Source organism: Pseudophryne corroboree, chromosome 2, assembly GCF_028390025.1.
Source record: "Pseudophryne corroboree isolate aPseCor3 chromosome 2, aPseCor3.hap2, whole genome shotgun sequence".
Taxonomy (NCBI): domain Eukaryota; kingdom Metazoa; phylum Chordata; class Amphibia; order Anura; family Myobatrachidae; genus Pseudophryne; species Pseudophryne corroboree.
In genome coordinates this window covers 26,564,033-26,580,612 of record NC_086445.1, presented here as the reverse complement: position 1 = coordinate 26,580,612, position 16,580 = coordinate 26,564,033, and positions in this window count along the sequence as shown.

Below are 16,580 nucleotides of genomic sequence, written 5' to 3'. Positions count from 1 at the left end.
AAAGGAGGCAGATACTCTTCCCCCGCATCGAGAGTTTGATTGTCGGATCGATCTCATCCCGGATGCTAAGTTACCCAAGAGAAGAATGTATGCCTTATCAATTCCTGAGACTCAAGCCATGGATCAGTACATCCAGGAGAGTTTGGCTAAAGGATTTTTCTGCCCTTCTAGGTCTCCGGTAGGAGCGTGTTTCTTCTTTGTCGTCAAAAAGGATGGGTTATTACGTCCTTGTATTGTTTATAGGGGGTCATTCTGAGTTGATCGTAGCTTTGGTAAATTTAGCACAGCTACGATCATCTTCCCTGACATGTGGGGGGATGCCCAGCACAGGGCTAGCCCGCCCCGCATGTCAGTCCGCCCCCCCCCCCCCCCGCACAAATACAAAAGCATCGCACAGCGGTGATGATTTTGTATGTGTGGAGTAACTCCAGGCCAGCGCAGCTCCTGCGGCTGGCCAGGAGTTGATCGTGACTGGCACTGGCCGCAGCAGCTGCGTGAGATGTCACGCAGCTGCCGTGGCCCGCCCTCCCAACGGTCTGGCCACGCCTGCATTGGACGGACCGCGCCCGCTAAACTGCATCTTAACGCCGCCGTTCAGCCCCCTCCCGCCCTGCAACGGCCTCTGCCTGTCAATCAGGCAGAGGCGATAGCTACTGAATGACGACCTTCGGCCGTCCGGCATGCGCCAGCGCACTGCGGCACCGGCGCATGCGCAATTCCGACCCGATCACTGCGCTGAGATAAACTGCAGCGAGCGATTGGGTTGGAATGACCCCCATAGAGCATTGAATAAAATCACTGTGAATAATTATAATCCTCTACCCCTCATCTCTATCTTATTTGATCAGCTACGGGAGCCATTGATTTTCTCCAAAATTGTTTTTAGAAGGGCTTACAACCTTGTGCGGATTCGTAAAGGTGACAAATGGAAAATGGCTTTTAACACTCATACTGGGCATTACAAATATCTTGTTATGGCATTTGGGCTGTCGAATGCCCCAGCCGTCTTCCTGGATTTAATCAACAAAGTTCTCAGGGAGTACCTTGGCCAATTTGTTGTCGTGTATTTTGATGACATCTTCATCTATTCTAAGTCATTGTCTGAACATCGAGATCATGTGAAGATGGGACTCCAAAGGCTTTGGGAGCATAAGCTGTATGCCAAGTTGGAAAAATGCGAGTCCAAGAAGAGAGAGGTGTCCTTCTTGGGTTACATCATCTCGTCTAGAGGATTTTTTATGGACTCGAAGAAAGTCCAATCAATTCTGGCATGTGCCCATCCCTCTAACCTTAAAGCAGTCCAATGTTTCCTTGGATTTTCTAATTATTATAGGTGCTTCATTCATTCCTTTTCCTCTATTATCACCCCCATAGTAGACCTCACTAAGAAAGGGGCAGACATCCAGCATTGGTCACCTCAGGCGGTGTTGGCTTTTGAGAGACTGAAGAAGGCATTCACTTCAGCACCAGTCCTTCATCACCCTAATCTGGATTTGCCTTTGGAGTAGGAGCTGTTCTCTCACAAAGAGACCCTGAGGACCGAAGAGTTCATCCTTGTGCTTTCCTCTATCGAAAGTTTTCCTCAGCTGAGAGGAACTACGATGTTGGTAACCAGGAGTAGTTGGCCATTAAGTGAGTATTTGAGGAATGGAGTCACTGGTTGGAGGGAGTGCTGCATGTGGTAACAGTGTTTACTAATCACAAGAACCTGGCTTACATTGAAGCTGCTAAGAAATTGAACCCCCAGCAGGCTCGCTGGGCTCTGTTCTTTATCAGGTTTAACATTGTGATTCCCTTCAGTCCAGGATCTAAGAATATTAAGACAGATACCATGTCCCGTAGTTTTCTGCTGGTGCAAGAGTCTAGTGGTTCATAATTATCTATTGTGCCCACTTCTGCTATTCATGCTGGATTAAAGCAAGATTTTTTCTCTCGAGTTTTGTCTTTACAGTTCCAAGCTCCTGCAGATACTCCACCTGATCGTTTATTCATTCCCAAAGTTTATTGAAAGGTTGTCTTACTGCAGTTCCATTCTACTAAATCTTCCAAGCATCCTGGATTTGCTAAGACTTTAGCGCAATTGACTCAAGCAGTTTGGTGGCATACCATAGCTCAAAATGCCCAACAATTTGTGTTTTCTTGTGACGTATGCACCCGGAATAAGACTTCTCAGAAAGTACCTATGGGCCAACTTCTTCCTTTGTTCATTGCATGTAGACCATGGTCCCATATTTCCATAGATTTTATTGTGGCTCTTCCTCCCTCTTTTCAGAATACCACCATTTGGGTTACTGTGGATCGGTTTAGCAAGATGGCTCATTTCGTGGCTCTACTAAAAATGTACTTCTGCTAAAGAGTTATAGTAGCTGAATTATTTATTCATCATATATTCAAACTTCATGGTTTATCCCTGTATATTGTGACTGATAGGGGGTCCCAGTTCATTGCTGGATTTTGGAAATCATTTTGTTCAAGTCTAGGAATGCATATTAGCCTCTCTTCTGAATACCATCCTCAGTCTAATAGGCAGACGGAATGAGTCAACCAGTCCCTGGAGCAATATCTATGTTGCTTTATTTCCAAGTGCCATGATAATTGGTCTAGAGTTCTGTCCATGGCTGACTTTGCATATAACAATTCACGTCATTCTGCATCCAAGATCTCACCTTTCTTCTGTGCTTCTGGTTGTCATTCCAAGGTGAATGCTTTTGACCCTTTTCAAGACAGCTCTTCCTCTCCTGGGTTGGTGACCAGGTTGAGAAGTATCTGGAGAAAGGCACATCAGGTGTTTAAGATGACGTCTTTGCGGTGTAAAATATTTTTTTGATAGATACAGAAGATCCTGTTCTTTCAAGGTTGGGGATATGGTCTGGTTGTCTACTCTAAATATCAGATTACGTCAACCATTGCAGAAGTTTGGTCCAAAGTTCATTGGACCTTTTTGAATTATTGGATGTGTGAACCTGGTGGCTTTTCATCTACAGCTACCTAGGTCTTTGAAAATGAACAAAGTTTTTCACTGTTCACTCCTTAAACCATTCTTCCACTCTTCTAGTTTTTTTAGGGTGGCATGTCTACAGAGGCCACCTCCAGTTTTGGTTCAGGATCAATTAGAGTTTATGGTGGAGAGAATTTTGGGCAAGAATTTGCATGCTCCTAGATTGAAGGCTTTCTTTAATAAATTCCCTTTGAAACTGGGATCTAGGGTTCTTTGACCCTTCCTCAAGGGGGGAAGGTGGGGATACTGTCATAAGCCGCAATGGCCTGTGACTTCCGCAGCATCCGGTCATCGCTAAGCGACCGGACACTTGAAAACTTTCGCTCCCCAGTCGTCGGCTGCTTGGCAACCTTGGACGCTTGCCAGTGCAGCAGTCTTGGTTGCTAGGGAGGCAGGAGACCTGTGGAACATGCAGCAGGACAGCTGCACAGAATATTCAATTAAGGGAGGCTTGACTGTGCTCTGTGTGTGATTGGCTCATGCTCCCTTTATATTCTGTGCCTGCCTCTCATTCCTTGCTGGTCATAGTGCCTGGTCGCAATGGGAGCCCTTGTCTCTCTGTACAAGAGTATCTGTTTGTTGTACTTAAATCTGGTTCTTGTTCTGTCCAGCTCCACAGTACTCTGTGTGCAGTTTATACCTTTTCCTGAACTGTTTGTCTTTTTAATTGTCTTATTCTCTACCTACATAGTGGCTGTATCTGTGCCAGGTATTGAAGGCCTGTGCTGTGCTGGGATGTGACGATTTGCTTTCCTTTCTCCTTTCATTGCAGGAAACTACATCGCTCCCTTGCAGTTTGGGTGTGTTTATAAAATTTGTGCTGCAGTTCAAATATATTATATTGGGTAACTACACCAATAATATTTACATCAGCAGTTATTATTGTATACTGGAATGAAACTGTATTTCAACTTTCTAAATTGTTGGTAATCTGCTATCTGTTTAGTCTAGTAAAGTTTTATTGCATTCTCTGTTACTGGGGATGGCCTTGATTGGAATTATTGCACACACATGGATAATATCTATTATTAAGGAGAGATGCTAAGCTGATCAGGGTTGTATTCTAAGGGTTGTTATAAGGATTATGAAATATTATGAAAAGACTTATCCAGGACTTAAACAGGATGAAAACAGACAGAAACGTCCAATCAACTTTACAGCAATGGAATAGACATTCAACATGTCTTACAACCTCATGTGAACTCTTCTGACCATTTAAACATATGTACATATCTATCTCTCTGACATCCTCATGCAGTCTTACAACAGAATACAACCAATTTTTATGTAAATAAATCCGTTGTTATATCATTATATCAGTTGTTATATCATTATTTGCTTGTGACTGTAAATACTTTGGTTTGCAATTTTGCTTAGTTTTGCATAGTTAATAATGCCTTGCTGGCCTGGTGTTTGCATGCTTATATACAGTATCATTTTCATCTATCACCAACTAAACAACTAATCCAGGGTTAGCTGTGTTGATCAATTTGCGCTCATGTACGTAAATTGTTCATAATACTAAATGTTCGTAAATGAACAGCTGAACAATGCAAGTAAACATGTATTTGAACATTTAAATTTAAATATTGCAACTTCTTTACACTCCAAGCCTAAAGAACTGTACTTTTATCTGAAACGAACCATGTACCACAAATTGATTTAACTTCATTGCACTCCATAGTTTTTTCTCTGAAACAATAACATCTTTAATTCTCCCTGCAATTCACCCCTCTGTACACATTGCTGCCTCAAAGCTTGCCTGCTGAAGGAAGGATCCTGGACATGGACTTCAAATGTCGTATTCCTATTGTCAAGACCCTCCTGAACAACAATGTCAGAAGCGTCTTTCCTGGGCTAAAGATAAAAAGAACTGGTCTGTTGCTCAGTGTAACAAAGTCCTCTTTTCTGATTAGAGCAAATTTTGCATCTCATTTAGAAACCAAGGTACCTGAGTATGGAGGAAGAATGGAGAGGCACACAATCCAAGATACTTGAAGTCCAGTGCAAAGTTTCCACAGTCTGTATTGATTTGGGGCGCCATGTTATCTGCTGGTGGTTGTCCACTGTGCTTTATTAAGTCCAGAGTCAACGTAGCCATCTACCAGGACATTTTTGAGCACTTCATGCTTCCTTCAGCAGACAAGCATTATGGAGATGCTGACTTCATTTTCCAGCAGGACTTGGCACCTGCCCACATTGCCAAAAGTACCAAAACCTGGTTCAGTGACCGTGGGATTACTGTGCTGGATTGGCCAGCAAACTCGCCTGACCTGAACCCCATAGAGAATCTATGGGGCATTGCCAAGAGAAAGATGAGAGACATGAAACGGAACAATGCAGAAGAGCTGAAGGCCGCTATTGAAGCATCCTGGTCTTTCATAATCAGCAGTGCCACAGACTGCTAGAATCCATGCCATGCGGCATTGAGGCAGTAATTCATGAAAAAGGGTCCCAAACCAAGTACTGAGTACATATGCATGATTATACTTTTCTGAGGGCCGACATTTCTGTTTTTAAAAATCTTTTTTTAATGATTTTATGTAATAGTCTAATTTTCTGAGATTTTGGATTTGGAGTTTTCTTAAACTGTAAACCCCAATCATCAAAATTATAACAAATAATGGCTTGTAATATCTCACTTTGCATGTAATGAGTCTATATAATATATCAGTTTCACCTTTTAAGTTGAATTACTGAAATAAATGAACTTTTGTACGATATTCTAATTCTCTGAGTTTCACCTGTATATCTCATTATCTTGATTGGTGTAAAGACTATCTCCTGAGTCACTTGACCCTTTCAGGGTCTCATTAATACAGATTTGTCTGTACTGGTCAGGGTGAAACTGATGTAGTACTATCCATGTCTACATCTCTTTAATCCATCCGTGATATTGATTGAGCAGAACATAATTCACATTTTTGGAATTGTTTCTCTCAAACATTCTAAATTTGTTGTCTAGCGGGTACAAATCTATCTTAATGATTATAATAATAAAGGTTATGTTTTATCATCCTTAACATTATGCACAATATTTACCAATTTAAATAAGAGTGCGCCCACACAAGGCCTTCTTTCTTTCTCCCTTTGTTCAAATATATACTCACCTGGCTCTGTGTGCACCACCAAGTGGACATATTGGTGAACTCTACTCTCCGAATCGCCATTCTTTTTTCTAGTGTTCACCAGACTATGCTGAGTTTCTGAATTCATGAACACTCCTTTCCCTCTCTCAGATCACAACCTTATCACCTGCATGCTCTCCGCCATTACTTCAAACTCAGAGTCATTGAAGTCCTCCAATCCTCCTCAAACCCGCAGAAATATTAATGCAATTTATCTTCAAGAATATTCCACCTCACTCCGAAAACTGCTTTCACCCATTTCTGAATTTACTTCTGCTAAGACTGCTGTATACAACCTGAACCAGACTCTAGAGATAGCCCTTGATGAAGTGGCTCCAGCTACCCATCACAATCCACGTAGGCCTAAATGTCAACAGTGGCACTCTAAATTAACAACAGGAACCGTACCTCCTCTGGGGATTGCTGAGTCTACTCACTGTGAGTATAAATACATGGAGGGTAAATGTGACTAAGAGCTCCATCTGCAGAGACCCCGGCATGTGAGGTACAGTACAGCAGATACTGTTATCCCTACATCTGTCTGTGCAGGGAGGTTACCTCCTCGGGGGATTGCTGAGTCTCCTCACTGTGAGTATAAATATATGGAGGGTAAATGTGACAGAGATCTCTATCTGAAGAGAACACGGCATGTGAGGTACAGTACAGCAGTTACTGTTATCCCTACATCTGTCTGGGCAGGGACGTTACCTCCTCTGGGGATTGCTGAGTCTCCTCATAGTTAGTATAAATATATGAATGGTTAATGTGACTGAGAGCCCCATCTGCAGAGAACCCGGCATGTGAGGTACAGTACAGCAGTTACTGTTATCCCCTACATCTGTCTGTGCAGGGACGTTACCTCACTTGGGTATTGCTGAGTCTTCTCTATGTGAGTGTAAATACATGGAGGGTAAATGTGACTGAGAGCCCCATCTGCAGAGTCCTCGGCATGTGAGGTACAGTACAGCAGTTACTGTTATCCCCTACATCTGTCTGGGCAGGGACGTTACCTCCTCTGGGGATTGCTGAGTCTTCTCACTGAGAGTATAAATATATGGAAGGTAAATGTGACTGAGAGCCCCATCAGCAGAGACCCCGGCATGTGAGGTACAGTACAGCAGTTACTGTTATCCCCTACATCTGTCTGGGCAGGGACGTTACCTCCTCTGGGGATTGCTGAGTCTTCTCACTGAGAGTATAAATATATGGAAGGTTAATGTGACTGAGAGCCCCTTCTGCAGAGACCCCGGCATGTGAGTTACAATACAGCAGTTACTGTTATCCCTATATCTGTCTGTGTAGGGACGTTACCTCCTCTGGGGATTGCTGAGTCTTCTCACTGAGAGTATAAATATATGGAGGAAAAATGTGACTGAGAGCCCCATCTGCAGAGACCCCGGCATGTGAGGTACAGCAGTTACTGTTATCCCCTACATCTGTCTGTGCAGGGACGTTACCTCCTCTGGGGATTGCTGAGTCTCCTCACTGTGAGTATAAATATATGGAGGGTAAATGTGACTGAGAGCCCCAGCTGCAGAGACCCCGGCATGTGAGGTACAGTACAGCAGTTACTGTTATCCCTACATCTGTCTGTGCAGGGATGTTACCTCCTCTGGGGATTGCTGAGTCTCCTCACTGTGAGTATAAATATATGGAGGGTAAATGTGACTGAGCTCTATCTGCAGAGACCCCGGCATGTGAGGTACAGTACAGCAGTTACTGTTATCCCCTACATCTGTCTGTGCAGGGACATTACCTCACTTGGGTATTGCTGAGTCTCCTCTATGTGAGTGTAAATACATGGAGGGTAAATGTGAGTGAGAGCCCCATATGCAGAGACCCCGGCATGTGAGGTACAGTACAGCAGTTACTGTTATCCTCTACATTTGTCTGTGTAAGGACGTTACCTCCTCTGGGGATTGCTGAGTCTCCACATTGTTAGTATAAATATATGAAGGGTTAATGTGACTGAGAGCCCCATCTGCAGAGACCCTGGCATGTGAGTTACAGTACAGCAGTTACTGTTATCCCTACATCTGTCTGTGTAGGGACGTTACATCCTCTGGGGATTGCTGAGTCTCCTCACTGTGAGTATAAATATATGGAGAGTAAATGTGACTGAGAGCCCCATCTGCAGAAACCCCGGCATGTGAGTTACAGTACAGCAGTTACTGTTATCCCTACATCTGTCTGTGTAGGGACGTTACATCCTCTGGGGATTGCTGAGTCTTGTCACTGTGAGTATAAATATATGGAGGGTAAATGTGACTGAGCTCTATCTGCAGAGACCCCGGCATGTGAGGTACAGTAGAGCAGTTACTGTTATCCCCTACATCTGTCTGTGCAGGGATGTTACCTCCTCTGGGGATTGCTGAGTCTCCTCACTGTGAGTATAAATATATGGAGGGTAAATGTGACTGAGAGCTCTATCTGCAGAGACCCCGGCATGTGAGGTACAATACAGCAGTTACTGTTATCCCTACATCTGTCTGTGTAGGGACGTTACATCCTCTGAGGATTGCTGAGTCTCCTCACTGTGAGTATAAATATATGGAGGGTAAATGTGACTGAGAGCCCCATCTGCAGAGACCCCGGCATGTGAGGTACAGTACAGCAGTTACTGTTATCCCTACATCTGTCTGTGCAGGGACGTTACCTCCTCTGGGGATTGCTGAGTCTCCTCACTGTGAGTATAAATATATGGAGGGTAAATGTGACAGAGCTCCATCTGCAGAGACCCCAGCATGTGAGGTACAGTACGGCAGTTACTGTTATCCCCTACATCTGTCTGTGCAGGGACGTTACCTCCTCTGGGGATTGCTGAGTCTCCTCACTGTGAGTATAAATATATGGAGGGTAAATGTGACTGAGCTCTATCTGCAGAGACCCCGGCATGTGAGGTACAGTACGGCAGTCACTGTTATCCCCTACATCTGTCTGTGCAGGGACGTTACCTCCTCTGGGGATTGCTGAGTCTACTCACTGTGAGTATAAATATATGGAGGGTAAATGTGACTGAGAGCCCCAGCTGCAGAGACCCCGGCATGTGAGGTACAGTACAGCAGTTACTGTTATCCCTACATCTGTCTGTGCAGGGATGTTACCTCCTCTGGGGATTGCTGAGTCTCCTCACTGTGAGTATAAATATATGGAGGGTAAATGTGACTGAGCTCTATCTGCAGAGACCCCGGCATGTGAGGTACAGTACAGCAGTTACTGTTATCCTCTACATTTGTCTGTGTAAGGACGTTACCTCCTCTGGGGATTGCTGAGTCTCCACATTGTTAGTATAAATATATGAAGGGTTAATGTGACTGAGAGCCCCATCTGCAGAGACCCTGGCATGTGAGTTACAGTACAGCAGTTACTGTTATCCCTACATCTGTCTGTGTAGGGACGTTACATCCTCTGGGGATTGCTGAGTCTCCTCACTGTGAGTATAAATATATGGAGAGTAAATGTGACTGAGAGCCCCATCTGCAGAGACCCCGGCATGTGAGTTACAGTACAGCAGTTACTGTTATCCCTACATCTGTCTGTGTAGGGACGTTACATCCTCTGGGGATTGCTGAGTCTTGTCACTGTGAGTATAAATATATGGAGGGTAAATGTGACTGAGCTCTATCTGCAGAGACCCCGGCATGTGAGGTACAGTAGAGCAGTTACTGTTATCCCCTACATCTGTCTGTGCAGGGATGTTACCTCCTCTGGGGATTGCTGAGTCTCCTCACTGTGAGTATAAATATATGGAGGGTAAATGTGACTGAGAGCTCTATCTGCAGAGACCCCGGCATGTGAGGTACAATACAGCAGTTACTGTTATCCCTACATCTGTCTGTGTAGGGACGTTACATCCTCTGAGGATTGCTGAGTCTCCTCACTGTGAGTATAAATATATGGAGGGTAAATGTGACTGAGAGCCCCATCTGCAGAGACCCCGGCATGTGAGGTACAGTACAGCAGTTACTGTTATCCCTACATCTGTCTGTGCAGGGACGTTACCTCCTCTGGGGATTGCTGAGTCTCCTCACTGTGAGTATAAATATATGGAGGGTAAATGTGACAGAGCTCCATCTGCAGAGACCCCAGCATGTGAGGTACAGTACGGCAGTTACTGTTATCCCCTACATCTGTCTGTGCAGGGACGTTACCTCCTCTGGGGATTGCTGAGTCTCCTCACTGTGAGTATAAATATATAGAGGGTAAATGTGACTGAGCTCTATCTGCAGAGACCCCGGCATGTGAGGTACAGTACGGCAGTCACTGTTATCCCCTACATCTGTCTGTGCAGGGACGTTACCTCCTCAGGGGATTGCTGAGTCTCCTCACTGTGAGTATAAATACATGGAGGGTAAATGTGACTGAGAGCTCCATCTGCAGACACCTCGGCATGTGAGGTACAGTACAGCAGTTACTGTTATCCCCTACATCTGTCTGTGCAGGGACGTTACCTCCTCTGGGGATTGCTGAGTCTCCTCACTGTGAGTATAAATATATGGAGGGTAAATGTGACTGAGCTCTATCTGCAGAGACCCCGGCATGTGAGGTACAGTACGGCAGTCACTGTTATCCCCTACATCTGTCTGTGCAGGGACGTTACCTCCTCTGGGGATTGCTGAGTCTCCTCACTGTGAGTATAAATACATGGAGGGTAAATGTGACTGAGAGCTCCATCTGCAGACACCTCGGCATGTGAGGTACAGTACAGCAGTTACTGTTATCCCCTACATCTGTCTGTGCAGGGACGTTACCTCCTCTGGGGATTGCTGAGTCTCCTCACTGTGAGTATAAATATATGGTGGGTAAATGTGACTGAGCGTTCCATCTGCAGAGACCCCGGCATGTGAGGTACAGTACAGCAGTTAGTCATTCCAGATATTATATTTGGTGTCAGCAGTGTCAGATCGGCGCAGCGGCTTCAGGTGCCTTCAGTGAGTGTCAGAAGAGCATTTACGCTATTACTGTTTTTGAATTTCTATATTAATAACTTAAAAGTGTCTGAAAAGAGTCATTTTAAAAAAATTGTAAATGTAAAATTATCAGACAACAAACACCCCAAATTAAAAGATTAGGTCATCTGGTTTTAAATGGATTTTTCAAATAAATGAGTATTTTACAAGTAAAATTGCATTGCAGTAGATCAGTGTGGTTCCAAGGTAAATGTAATATATGAAGAGGCCATTGTCTGGTCTTCACAAGCAGGAATTAGGGACAGGGAATATTTTTAAATTAACAAAGTCACATAACAGTAAATTCTATATTATTATTATTATTATTATTTACATTCCAATGACTAATGTTCTAATTAGCCAAGTCGGTGCATTTTCTGTGGTGGTGCCCAGGGGGACACAGTGGTACAGACATTTTTTTTATTTGTTTAGTTTTTAATTATTACCAGAAGCAATCAGAAAATTATTCCAGAAACAAATACAGTAGCTGTGTACAGAATTGTCCCCATATATCAGCAGTCACAAAAAATAATAGATTCTGAGATATTTCCCAATTTAAAGATTCACCAATACACGAAACTGCGCCCATACATTACAGATATCAGTGATTTCCAGATCATTTTCTGCAAATACAGATCAGACAATCTTGAAGGTGTCATCATTTCACTAATGAATCTGCTGATTGTTACCATACACTAGCCATCTACAGCCCCAATTCATCTGTGAAATTCAGCATATTGAAAAACCTTATTTACCAATTACAATCACTTTTTGCCTGGAATCTGCGATGTGTTAACCCCATACACTGCAGATTTTATTTTTGCACAATTACAGTTACTGTATTTCATGCGTGTTCTCTGTGAATTTAGGGGGTCATTCCGAGATGATCGTAGCTGTGCTAAATTTAGCTCAGCTACGATCATTCACACTGAGATGCGGGGGGACGCCCAGCACAGGGCTAGCCCGCCCCGCATGTCAGTGCCCCCCCCCCCCCCCCCCCCGTAGAAGTGCAAAGGCATCGCACAGCGGCGATGCCTTTGCACTTCAAGAGTAGCTCCCAACCAGCGCAGCTTTAGCATGCTGGCCGGGAGCTACTCATCGATCCCCGGCCCGCATCGGCTGCGTGTGACATCATGCAGCCGCTGCGGCCCGCCCCCTATTCGGTCCGGCCACGCCTGCATTGGCCATACTGCGCCCATGAAACGGCGTCCAAACGACGCCGTTCTGCCCCCCCGCCCAGCGACCGCCTCTGCCTATCAATCAGGCAGAGGCGATCGTAGCGGGCTGAAGTCCTTCGGCCGTCTGGCATGCGCCGGCGCACTGCGGCGCCGGCACATGCGCAGTTCTGACCCGCTCGCACCGCTGCGAAAAACTGCAGCGTGCGATCGGGTTAGAATGACCACCTTAGTGCGGCATCATCAGACCTTTCTCCTCTCACATAACTCTCAATTTAGCTGATGCAGAGGTGACTTAAAGCCAAAACAGGGGGCCTATTCAGACCTGATTGCTGGGCTGCGGTTTTTGCTGCCCTGCGATCAGATAGTCGCCACCTACAGGGAGGAGGGTAAAAGCGCTGTGCAAGTGTGCTTTCCTATGTGTAGCAGAGCTGCACAAAAATCAGTTTGTGCAGTCTCTGCGCAGCCCAGGACTTACTCCAGTGCAATGGAATCCTGATGATCGGGGCCGGAGCTGACGTCACACACCCTCCCTGAAAACGCTTGGACACGCCTGCGGTTTTCCGGACACTCCCTGAAAACGGTCATTTACCACCCACAAACTGCCTCTGCCTGTCAATCTCCTTGTGATCGCCTTCGCACCATCCCGTCGGCGATGCCTGTTCTATCCGTCTGACGCGTCGGCGTATTGCGGTACAGACGCATGTGCAGTTTGGATCTGATCGCCCGATGGGCGAAAATGGACAGCAGCGATCAGATCTGAATTAGGCACAGGGTGTGGTACAGAAGTTAGACAGTGCGGTATCATCAGACCTCTCCCCTCTCACATAACTCAATTTACCTGATGCAGAGGTGACCTTAAAGCAAAACAGGGCGCGGTATAGAAGTTAGACAGTATAAAAATAGACAGTTATTAAGTCAACACCACATGGTCGACAGTCAAATGGTCGACAAGGTCAAAAGGTAAACAGTCAAAAGATCAACAGGGTCAAAAAGTCTACAATCAAAAAGTCAATAGGGTCAAAAGGTCAACCCCCCAAAAAATGTTAGTTTTATTTTTTTTCATCAAATTTGTAGAAACCCTTCCCCCCCCTCCCCCTAATGGACTCACTTTGCTCGCCAGTCTTCAGGCTTGGTGGGTTCGCTTCGCTCGCTACAAGGTTACTGAAGATAATAGTTTGTGACATGGATAGTAAATGAGGCAAAAGTTGTAAATGCATATAAAAAACTAAAAAACATGTGTTGACCCTGTCGACCTTGTGAACCTGTTGACCTTTTGACTATTGTCCACATGGTGTCGGCCTAATGACCGTCTATCTTTTAACTGTCTATCAGCCACTTCCCGCCAAAACATTGGTGTAAATAGTGTTAACAGAAACATGCAGATTGCTTAATACTGTATGCGTGATTTCTGTATCCTCCTGGGTAAGGTAGACGATCCATGCAGAGTAGCAGTGTATTGCCGCAGGGATTCCGTCGTCTGCCTCGGACCATGAGAAAACACCAGATAAAGAAGGAGTTTTCTCTGAGTTATCCACGCCAGGGGTCTGTAAGGAGCAAGTTTTTTTGTATAATGTGTCAGAACCATAGATGCCTTTATAGATCAAAAATAACTTACCCTATCCCTTCAAGCTGGTAATAATAACCTGGGAAGAGGAGGAAGATGGGGAAGTGTTTATTATTAATAAATGTTTCTTTTAAAATTGGGGTGTGTGTTTTATTGTTGACATTAAGAGTGGGATGTGTAATAAGTGCTGAAGCGTACCTGAAGTCTCGCATCTGTCCCGTTGCGGATGGTCCGGTCGTCCAGTTCCTGCTGGTGCGAAGCCTGTTGGAATCTGCGGAGGACACCTGTATGGGACCTGGGCAGAAGGACGGAGATACCCCAGTACAGACAACACCCCCAAGTGTGTAAGGACCACTACAGTGGGATACGGTAACAATGGTTTATTGTACCACTTACGTAACGTGAGCTACTAGTCAGTATATTTAGCACATTTCGGTAAGGCACATTACTAAATAATACTGGTCATTTGCATAATGAAACAGGTCATAACCACATAAGTACTTTCGAAATTTCAATACCTAAACTGGCCTTTAAGAAAAAAAGAAGGTTCGGGAATGTTCAAACAGCATAGTAGTAGGCCACTAGGCGACACTATAGAATCTTTAAAGGGAAGTCTCTAGCCCTACACAAAATCCGTAGAAGTCCACATATGGATTCGCACAGCGAAGCAACTGAAGGCAGGTATGCCTGCTCGCCGTCTGGTGGGGCTGATACGTCCGGCACACAATACACAGTTCTGACTGCTTTCCGGGGATCACTTCCCTTAACACAGCTTGGCAAGGGGGAAGGGCATATGACAACTGGGGTGCAGCGTAGTGGTACTGATCCTGTGGGTCAGTGCGTCTCTTTAAGGCGGTGGCTTAGGTAGCAACTTAGGGGTCACCCGGGTTGAGATACAGTGTGGATTTAGAGTGCGGTCTGGACTAAGGCTCCCCTATCTGTGGAAGTGCGTAGATAGTTAGTTGGGGTTAGAGTAGAGGGGGGAAGATGCCTCAGTTCCCCTACTAAGCGTCCCCTGGCGTAAGGAGTGTGTGGGGGGATACAGTGTGAGGAGTACCTGTCTCTAGCCTCTGCCTCCGTGGAGCTCAATATGGCAATGGTGGGGGCTCCGGGCGGTTCTTCCTCCCGTCGGGGGCCGCAGCTCTACTCGTGCGCTCCACAGCGCGCACTCCCTCGTCTCTTCCCCGTTGTGACTCTCAGCTCCTTGGTGGTGGCCAGCGGCAGCTTATTCCCGGCGCCCAGCGGCAGCGTTTCTTCTCCGCCCGGCGGCCGGGCGTGACGTCACTCAGCGGCGCCCTCGCTTGTGCAGCTATTCTCCGGCTGCTGACAGTAGCGGTCCCGCTGGTCTCCGTCCGCGACGTGGGGTTTCAGGCGCGCCGCTGCTCAGTTCATCTGCTCTCTCATCCCGGTACTCTCTTCTAGGCGCCAGTCCCGCCTACCTTCTCCCGCTCTTCGGGCCGCCAATCCCCTTCAGCCTGCAAATTCTTCCACCCTGGGTCCTAGCGTCCTGCAGGTAATTGTCTGGACCACTTTAGCTGCAGTTGTGGTTAGGAGGGGCCAGAGGGACAGATACTGGGCATCACATTTTCTCCCTCTGGAAGATTGCGTGTTCTCACGCAGTAGGCAACATGCCAAAAGTCAATGCCACAGTCTTTCAAGATGCGAACAATAGTAAACAGGTGAATATAATCAAGTTGGGTACCAACACACATACACATTTCTGAACAACGTATTTACAGATCAAATAGTAGCTTATTCCCTGTACCTAGAGGGTGGGACGCCTTTTGTGCTACGTTCCTACCTCCTAATTTCTATACTGGGTACTCTATTCTCACCACGGGTGGTGACGGGATTGGGATGACTCTGACCCTCCGTGGGCTCATTAACCACGGGAGCGAGGGTGTCGTGAGATGCTGAGCTCGATGCGGGTGGACCGCACATAAAGAGTAAGAGCTCCATGGGGTCGAGTAAGGGTATGCCGCCCAGGGACCCCCGCCCTTCTGCCGCAGGTGAGTTTGCTGTTCCTGGTGATACTTCGGAGGTGTAAGGTTTGAGTTGCTCTCTGGACACAACACTGACGGGCCCATCTTGACCTCGGTGGATCTCATGGGTGAACCGTTCTCCCTCCGGGACGCTGACGACGACATAGGGTACGTTTTCCCATATAGTGTCCAACTTACTGGTGCGGTGATTCCGTTTCCTCCAAACAAGGTCGCCCACATACAGAGGCGTAGGATGGATGGTTGCATTGTAATTTTTCTCTTGCCGATGTCGGACGGTTCCCATCCGCATTTCCACCAGCTCTCTGGCCGCTTCAATTCTCCGCTGATGCTCATGGACCCAGTCGGTTTGTGGAGTGGCAGGAGACGTTAGCGCGGGGGCAAGCTACAGGTCTTGAGGCAGTTTACCTTGTCGACCGAACATAAGATAGTATGGTGTGAAACCGGTGGAGGAATGTTCCGCATTATTGTAGAGGTAGACGAGTTCGGGCAGCAAGGTCGGCCAACGGGCGCGGTCTCCAGCTGGTAGGCTTCTGAGCATCCCAATGAGGGTCTGGTTAGCTCTCTCGCACAAACCATTCCCCTGTGGGTGGTACGCTGTCGTTCTTGCTTTCTGGCAGCCATAATAGGAGCACAGTTCATAGAATAGCTGCGACTCAAATGCAGGCCCTTGATCAGTTAGTATGCACTCGGGGTACCCGTAGGGTCTGGCGAAGTATTTCAGGAATAGTTCGGCCGTAGTCTTAGCAGTCAAGTCTTTCGC